At 41.1% G+C, this 7,705-nt stretch overlaps 1 long non-coding RNA gene across 1 annotated transcript; it reads left to right on the plus strand.

Annotated features, from left to right (window-relative positions):
• Positions 1-3: 3 nt before the first annotated feature.
• Positions 4-7,416, plus strand: LOC110482372 (uncharacterized). Its single transcript, XR_002467410.3, has 2 exons — positions 4-102; positions 563-7,416. It is a non-coding gene; the product is annotated as an uncharacterized LOC110482372 (long non-coding RNA).
• Positions 7,417-7,705: the final 289 nt, after the last annotated feature.

Genomic DNA, 7,705 nt, shown 5'->3' on the forward strand with positions numbered 1-7,705 from the left:
ACGAGGAGGAGGGCGCCGAGCGCTCCGGTGCGTGCGGGGAGCTGGAGCCTCGCTGCGGGAGGAGGAGGAGGAGACTCCCCGCCCCTATGGCCGGGATCTCCGGTGGGCACCGCGGCCCCTCCCCCGCACCGCGTTTCCCTCCATGCGCTCCGGGTCGGAATCGCCGCGCCTCCCGGCCGGGGCAGCGCCTCCGCGGCCGAACCGGAGGCCGCGGGGAGGAGCCGGGCGGCCCCCGCGGAGCCGGGCTGGCGGCGGCGGTCCCTCCTCCGCGCCGCCGCGCACCGAGACAACATGGTGGAGACGTGCGGCGCGGCGCGGGGGCGGCGGGAGGGAGCCGGGGCTTGCCCTGCCCCCCGGCTCGCCCGAGGGCGGCCGCCTACTCCCGGCCGTGGGTCGCGGGGACCCCGGTGGGGGTAGATCCTCCCGCCGTGCTGTGCCGTGCCGGGCCGGGCTGGTGAGCCTCTCTTGCCAGAGAAGCTGAACGCGAGAGATTCCGGCAGCGGAGCCCTTCGGCGTGGTGCGGGAAAAGCAAACAAAATAACTTTTAAAACTCCTCGCCTAGGCATCTTCAGGTGGGCCACGGCTTAGGCTCGGTACGTTTAGTTTCCTGTGGGTGAAGCAGAAGCAAGGCGGCTCTCCGGCAGTGCGGGTGCTGCAGCGGCCGGCCGGCAGCTCGGGAATGCCCAGGGCGGCGCCGCGGAACAGACCGGTCGCAGAACACCGAGCAAAGAACGAGCCTGTAAATTACGCATCAGTAACTCCGGGGAATTCCACGTTACGGGTTTCCTTCCCACTCATCGCCGTTCCTTAAGTCAGTGTTTCGTATTTTAAGAAATAAAAACTTGGATTTGTGTCAAGGTGGGCTTCCTGGAGAAAGGTGGTTCAAATGCATCTAGCCTTCAGAACTGCAGACTGCAGGAAAGAGTGAAAGAACATTTAAAAAATGAACCTAAAAAGCCAAAGTTTATGTGGGCAAATTGTCATTTCTCATTCAGCATTATCTTTTATTGTTTCCAGCTCTTTAGTAGTTAAATTTATATCTCTCCCCGCTTTATTTTCTTTAAAGGCTGATCAGAAAACAGTAGTTGTGTTGATCACTAATGATAACCTAATATAGTTTGTTCTTAAGAAAAAGAATTGAGTCAGGATGTCCAGTTTATTTTGCAGGCAATGCTGCAGAGTAAAGCCATTTGTGCTTTTTAATTTCAGATAAAGAAAATACATGTATTTGCTTTTAGAGGACCATAGATACATTTAAACTGTTAACAGAGTACAAAAAAACCAAAAGTGTTCTAGATTTGGAGACTCAATAACATAAATTGTTCTCATGTGACCCTCTTAGGGTCTTGGAATTCATCATATTCTGTTCAGTCTGAAATCTAACTCACATTATATAGAATTGATTTTTAATTTAAACAGCAATTTTAAGTTTTAAAAATTGACCTTGGCAATGAATTACTTAACAGTTTGCAGATTGGTTGAAGCTCTAAGTCGGTTATGACTTCAAAACTCCAACTGGGCTTATGGTAGTCTTGAGTGAAAGCAAAGTTTGAACTCCAGTATCATTTGTGGGGTTTTGTATACACAGGCAAGTGTTGCTGATTGGTTAATTTTACAGCACAATGGTAAAACTTGCATATCTGAAAAACATGAGACTTAGTTGTGTTATCATCTTCATGATGTTTTAAAATTACCCACTTAAGCAATTTTGCAGCATTGGGCTAGAGCTTCATCGTTAGAGACACACTGGCTCTTGCCAGCTGTCGCTGTAATTTGACGTCTGGGTTTCAGGTTCGGTGTTGATGGATGGGATTATACAGTAGTCCTTTCTCACGGCACCTGGCAATGCCCGTGTGGTACCGAAAGGTTTGTTGGGATTCTCAGTTCATCACACCGCTCCTGTTGCTTTCTGTCGTGAAGATCAATGTAAGAAATTATTTGGTGAGGTTTTGAAAGGCTGAGTTATGAACTGTGTCCTCAGTTCACTGTCTTATGTGTATGTGTACTATTAGCTGCCACAGAGAGTACTGGGGCTGCACCAGTGATTGACTCGGTCGGTAGTGGAGAGACTGTCACGCTTAATTTTAAGCACAGCGTGATTAAAATAGCAGAGCAGTTGGGGAGAAGACGAGCTGACCAGTCCCATAGTTGAGAGCAAGCTCAGACTCACACCATATGGGTGTGAAAGAATAGATGAGGGTTTGAGTCGGGAGTCTTGGAGGCTAGACATGGTTTCATTGCAGTGGAAAAACTGTTTGCTTCTTAAATTGTCATGCACTTGTCACTGATAGTCTGAGTGTTCCTTAGAGTATTCCTTTTATAACGAAGTGTTCAACAAGTGACTTAAAATGATCAAACTGTTGTAGTTCAGCCTGATTAATCCTGCACAGGATGGGACTTGGAGTGTCATTGCCACCTTTTGCCTGCCAGTCAGGCAGTCTGCCACATGATACCTGGCTAAAGCTCCCTTTCCGTGGCTGTTCCTGAGTGGGCTCTCAAATATGTTGCAGTGCAGGTGGATTGATACTGCTTGGTATTCACTCAGAAGACTGAGTGGATCAGCCAAAACTACCACAAGTCAGGCAAGGCCAGTGCCTACTTCTAGGAATTTCCCCTCTCTTTCATTCTTTTGTTTTAAATTAATTTTTTTGACCTTGTGGGAGAAGGAGGAGGGAGGAGCTGCCCTCAAATGCTTTAGCATGACTGGAGTATAGTGTAAGAAGCTACTGATGCAGGGGTTCATTGCTGCCATTTGCTGAACACAGTTTGCCAAATCAAATAGCCCATCAGACAGGCTCAGCATTCACTAACTCTTTTGTTTGTTGCATGGTTGGCTGGGGTTAACTTAATCTTGAAGATTTATGCAAATAGCTGATGTTTAGGAAGGCATTCTCTATGTACTATCTTTGGAAATTCTCATATATTTGAACTTTCTAAAATGGTAATTTATACTTACACAATCCTTAATGTGTTTGAGTAATTTGAAAAAATCCCCAAAAATGTATGATAGAGTCAAGGACATATTATGCTAAATAAAGTATATTTCGGGTGACATGGAGAAATACAGGTGTAGGAGCAGAAAGAAGGAGGAACAGAGGAATAGAGATGGAGACAGGCAGACTAAAATATTTCAAACACTGATGTGGGTTCAGTGGTTTGTAATTGGGGCATACAGGACTTGCATCCTGATATATTGAAGGAGATGGACAGATTGATTCTCTGAAGAGTTTTGCCAGTACATGCCAAAAGTTAATCTATGGTACATGTGGTAGTAACCTGAAAATATCAACACATTCTTGAAAACACTTTGTGGGATTGATTTCTAACAATTCAGAGGTAAATTAAAAAAACATTACAGTGGTTTATGGACAAATAATTTTTTCTTTTGAAAGGAATCAAAAAAATTCTGGACCTAAATTAATTCCCTCTTTTTGAGGAATAACTGAGGTAGTCAAGGCCTCATCCAAGCTATTTGCTCTTGGAAAGTGTGGAAAACAATGGTATTTTATAGCAGTACCTCCCAAAATTCATGTGCAAAGTTCCCATTGTTCATTGTACTGTGTGATCATACTACAAAAAAGCAGTTCATCTTGGAAGTAGTATTAGTCACTTGCTTACTTTGAAGCTCTTGGATCATTATTTTAAGAACATGGTGTTTAGCAAAACATAGATATTTCTTTTTAATCCCAAATACATTTCTTTTGAATCTGAATATTCTAAGCATTAGTCGAATAAGTGCATAGTTTTTGTGATGTTAATTTCTATTTAATATTCCAGAAGCTATTAATAAAATCATTGATGTTTAAAACTGAAACATCTTCCTTGGATATAATGCAAATTGCATCCCAGTATAGTAGTTCAGTAAGGAAACGGAGTGCTAAGTCACTGTCTGGTTGATCTGTAATTATTTCCTATTCTGAAGCAAGTATCCTATTTTAGCCTCATGTTAAACTTGTCCCATTTTGCCTTAAAATGTATCTGCATCTCCAAATGGCCAGATCTTTGTGTTTGATGCTCACATCTATTTGCAAGATTAAATATTCCGTTCTTTCTCAAATATCACTTCTGTTTGATCTTGCATAGCATGTCTAATTATATATGTATATTATACTTCTAGCAAGTATGTGGAGGGTTCTTTTTGAAAAACATTGCTTCAAATATTGTTTTTTGAACTTACTAGAAGTTATGCTTAAAAGCATGTTAGAGTTCAAAAACCCTGTCTTCCCAAACCTGTTGCTATTTACATTTGTGTCACATCCAGTTACATCAGACACACTGGATTACATTGTATAATGAAAGCCGTATTGCTGTACTCTAATCTTTATCTCTTTATATCGGATCTCCTTTGAATTGCACATGAGTATTGCTTATGGTTACTTAAAATAACTACTGCTTTTGTTTCAAGGGCAGTGCTATATATGATGAACACTTAACACTCAACCCTGCTTGGGCAGCAACTTCACATCCTGTGTCTTTGGTTCTTGCATGATTTAATTGGGAAGATTGCACACAGTCTTTTTTTATTTTTTCATTTAAATTTCATAGTTGAAGAATCTGAAACCTGTGAAATCATACATGTTCAGAAAAAAATAATATATTTACCTGTGCAACTGTGCAGATAATTCTGAGAGATTTGGAATGTATGCCTTCCTCCTCACAAAGCAGGTTATATACTCTTAGGGAGAGTGGAAAAGGACAAAGAGTAGGAGGAAAATAAGTTTGTGCACTAAAGCTGACCTGAACTGGGGTTGGTTCTGACATCACTGCCAGAGTAATTCATAGCCTTTAAGAGACTTCTGACCTCATTTGATAGGCAGTACAAAGAAGCAATTTCTGCTGGCTTTGGGAGACTTGCACATGTACATACTGGTTATATGTATTTTATTTTTCTTTAAGTGATTACCTAAGACATTATTCTGCAAGTAATGCTTAATAATGTTAGTAGCTGCAGAATCCAAGTTAGAATGGCATTTAGGGAGCACTGGAAGGGGATTCTGCATCAAAATTTCCTCTTTTCCAGGGCATCCTGAATTTTTACTGTTGAACACACATGCTGTTGTGGTGCTTTTATATATGACTTCATACAACAAAGCAAAGTGAAATAGACTTAAAAAAAAAGAAATCTTACTCTCCTATCCTATCTTACTATCCTATTTAGAAGTTAAACCTTTTTTAGAACTCTGTATGGTCTTTTCCTCTCAGCTACCATCTTGCTTAAAGATGAACAAATTCCTCAGGCTGTGTGAGTGGCCTTTTTTATACTTTGATGCTTAACAGATCTTTTGAATTTTCTGTGACACATTGTTTTTCCTGCCCTATTGTTTTGAGGATAATTGTTAGTCACAACCTTGAGGATGAGAAAGCCTTCCTCCTTTATTTAGCTATGAATGTGATTAAATTTATTACTTTGGGAATAGTTCCAGGAGCAAAATCATCCCCTCAGTCTGTGATGTCAAACAAATCCTTAGAATGGAGCTTGGATCAGGATGGGGCTGTTCACCATTAGAGGTGGACATAACTGCTGTGCACCATTTAGAGATCTGAGAAAACTGGGCATCTGTCAGCTATGTGGCCTTGTTTTCTCCACATGCCCTCTATTTCTACTGTTTTCCTCATGACTTTGTCTCATCACCATTCCTTCAGGTGGAGGTTACAGTCCCCTCAGGTCTGCTGGCATAACTATAACTGTATTTTTTTCCTATAGTTTTCATCTCTGCCAATATGATCTTAGTTTACATCTCCTAATAGTTTTCTGCAAACCAAGAACATGTTGAGGCAATTAGGGAATTATATATACACATTGTTGTGCTCATTGGCATGAGGAAAGAGGTAATAACATAGGGACCCCAGTGACTTCTTATCCCACCTATAACCAGAATGGTCTGAATTTTCTGAAATTTCAGAATTTAGGAAAAGCCAGTGTGATTGCATTAATAGATGAAGAGAGAGCAGTGTTGGTGGGGAATAGGGAAGACTAGAAGGTTCTGTTTTCCTGATGTTTAACTGTTCCATGGTTCTGCATAGGTGTTTTTCAGTTCCCACCTTACTTCAGGTAAATACCCTTTGGTTTGCTTATCACTCTCTGCTGCGTTCCCTTGAAACAGCCACAGTCTCTTCCATTCCTCCCTGAGAATCTCTGTCGGGGCTGAATGAGGGAGTCATGGAGCCAGCTGAGGAAACAGCTACTCAAGAGGCTGCACTTTGCAGAAAGCTTGATTCTTAACATCTGAAAAAGACATGAAGAGATGGAAGAAGTCTAGATTTATTAAAAGAAGAGTTTGTATCATTTCCTTGTTGTTAATTGTTATTAGTGAGTGTGAGAGTTTTCAGTTGCCTATAACCACTCAGGTTCCGCTTTTTCTAGGCAAAGATTGTTCTTGGCAATTGCCTGCCTCACTGCTCTGACACCTGCAAAGTGAAAATCTGCTGCTTTCTCATGTTAGAAGGAAGCAACATTGCCAGCTAAGTTGCAGAGCAGCACCTCTGCTTCCAGACTGGACACAGCCCTTTGAAATGTCTTTAGTCTCCCATGCAGATGTCAGGGATGTGCATTTTGCAGTAGATGTTCATAGTACATCCATATCTGACCCAAAGGCAAGTAAGCCTCTGCACAGTCTCACTTCTCATGTAGAGTCTTGGTAGATCTAAGGTGAGTTCTCCAAAAACTATCTGCATTTCCTCTTACAAGCCAAGGAGGTTGGAAGTGCTCTGTTCAAAGGCTTCCAAGGCTAAACCAGCATTTCTTTAAAATTAGATAGGAACACAGAGCTGGAACAGACCTCCCACCATTCAACAACTATTGTGGGAAAATGTTAGCAGCTCTAGCCTTCTCCACTCCTATCTCAAAAAGAAAAAAAAAAAAATACAGGAATTAATAAAGAAGGAAAACTACTTCTGAGATACTCTTTGTTCTGCAGGCTCCTGATTTGTCCTGATGTTTTATCACTGTGCTTTTTTGGGCATCTGGCTTTCAGGAGAAAAAAAGGGAGCATAACAGAAGCAAACCTGAGCCTGCCTTCATGAGCACTGAAGCTGGTGATGGTACGTCACAGCCGCCCAGAACGTTTTTGTTCATATTCTTCAAAAGAAAAAAGAAAAGACTGCTATAAAGGTTCAGAAGAACTGCTATGAATTAAGAATTGCAAGCTACAGAAATGACAAATTTATTTAGAGAGATTCTACCAACATATATTTATATAAATTTTGAATTATTCTAAGAAAGGCAGCTGGCAAATAGTCTTTCCCCCCCTCTGTTTCTTTGAATATGCAAGTAATTATCCTGTTGTTTCAGATAACTGTAAAACTTTGGAGGGAATGTAAAAATATTTGCTTTTTCTTCCCCTCCACAAAGTAACATCATATTCCACTATATTCTTTTGTTTCATATGTTTCATTAAACAGTTTCTTGAAGCCAGATACCATTGCATGTTGGTATTTCATTTCTCATGGAATAAGTTGTAAATGATGGGATAAAACGATACATTTAATTCTCATAGTGGATGATGCTAGTTATTAGTATGCAGGAAAATGTAGCTAAATGAAAGAAGAAAAAATACCAGCTAAACAAATGTACATGACATTAAGGATTACATTAGGGGTCACATGCTGTTTCTTTCTGCTTATTTTTCCTTTCACTTTTGCTTTTCCAAAGCAGAAGGAATTTCCTACTCCTCTTTCCTTCAAAATGGAGCCTATTGAAAATTAG

This window comes from Lonchura striata, chromosome 1, assembly GCF_046129695.1.
Source record: "Lonchura striata isolate bLonStr1 chromosome 1, bLonStr1.mat, whole genome shotgun sequence".
Lineage (NCBI taxonomy): Eukaryota > Metazoa > Chordata > Aves > Passeriformes > Estrildidae > Lonchura > Lonchura striata.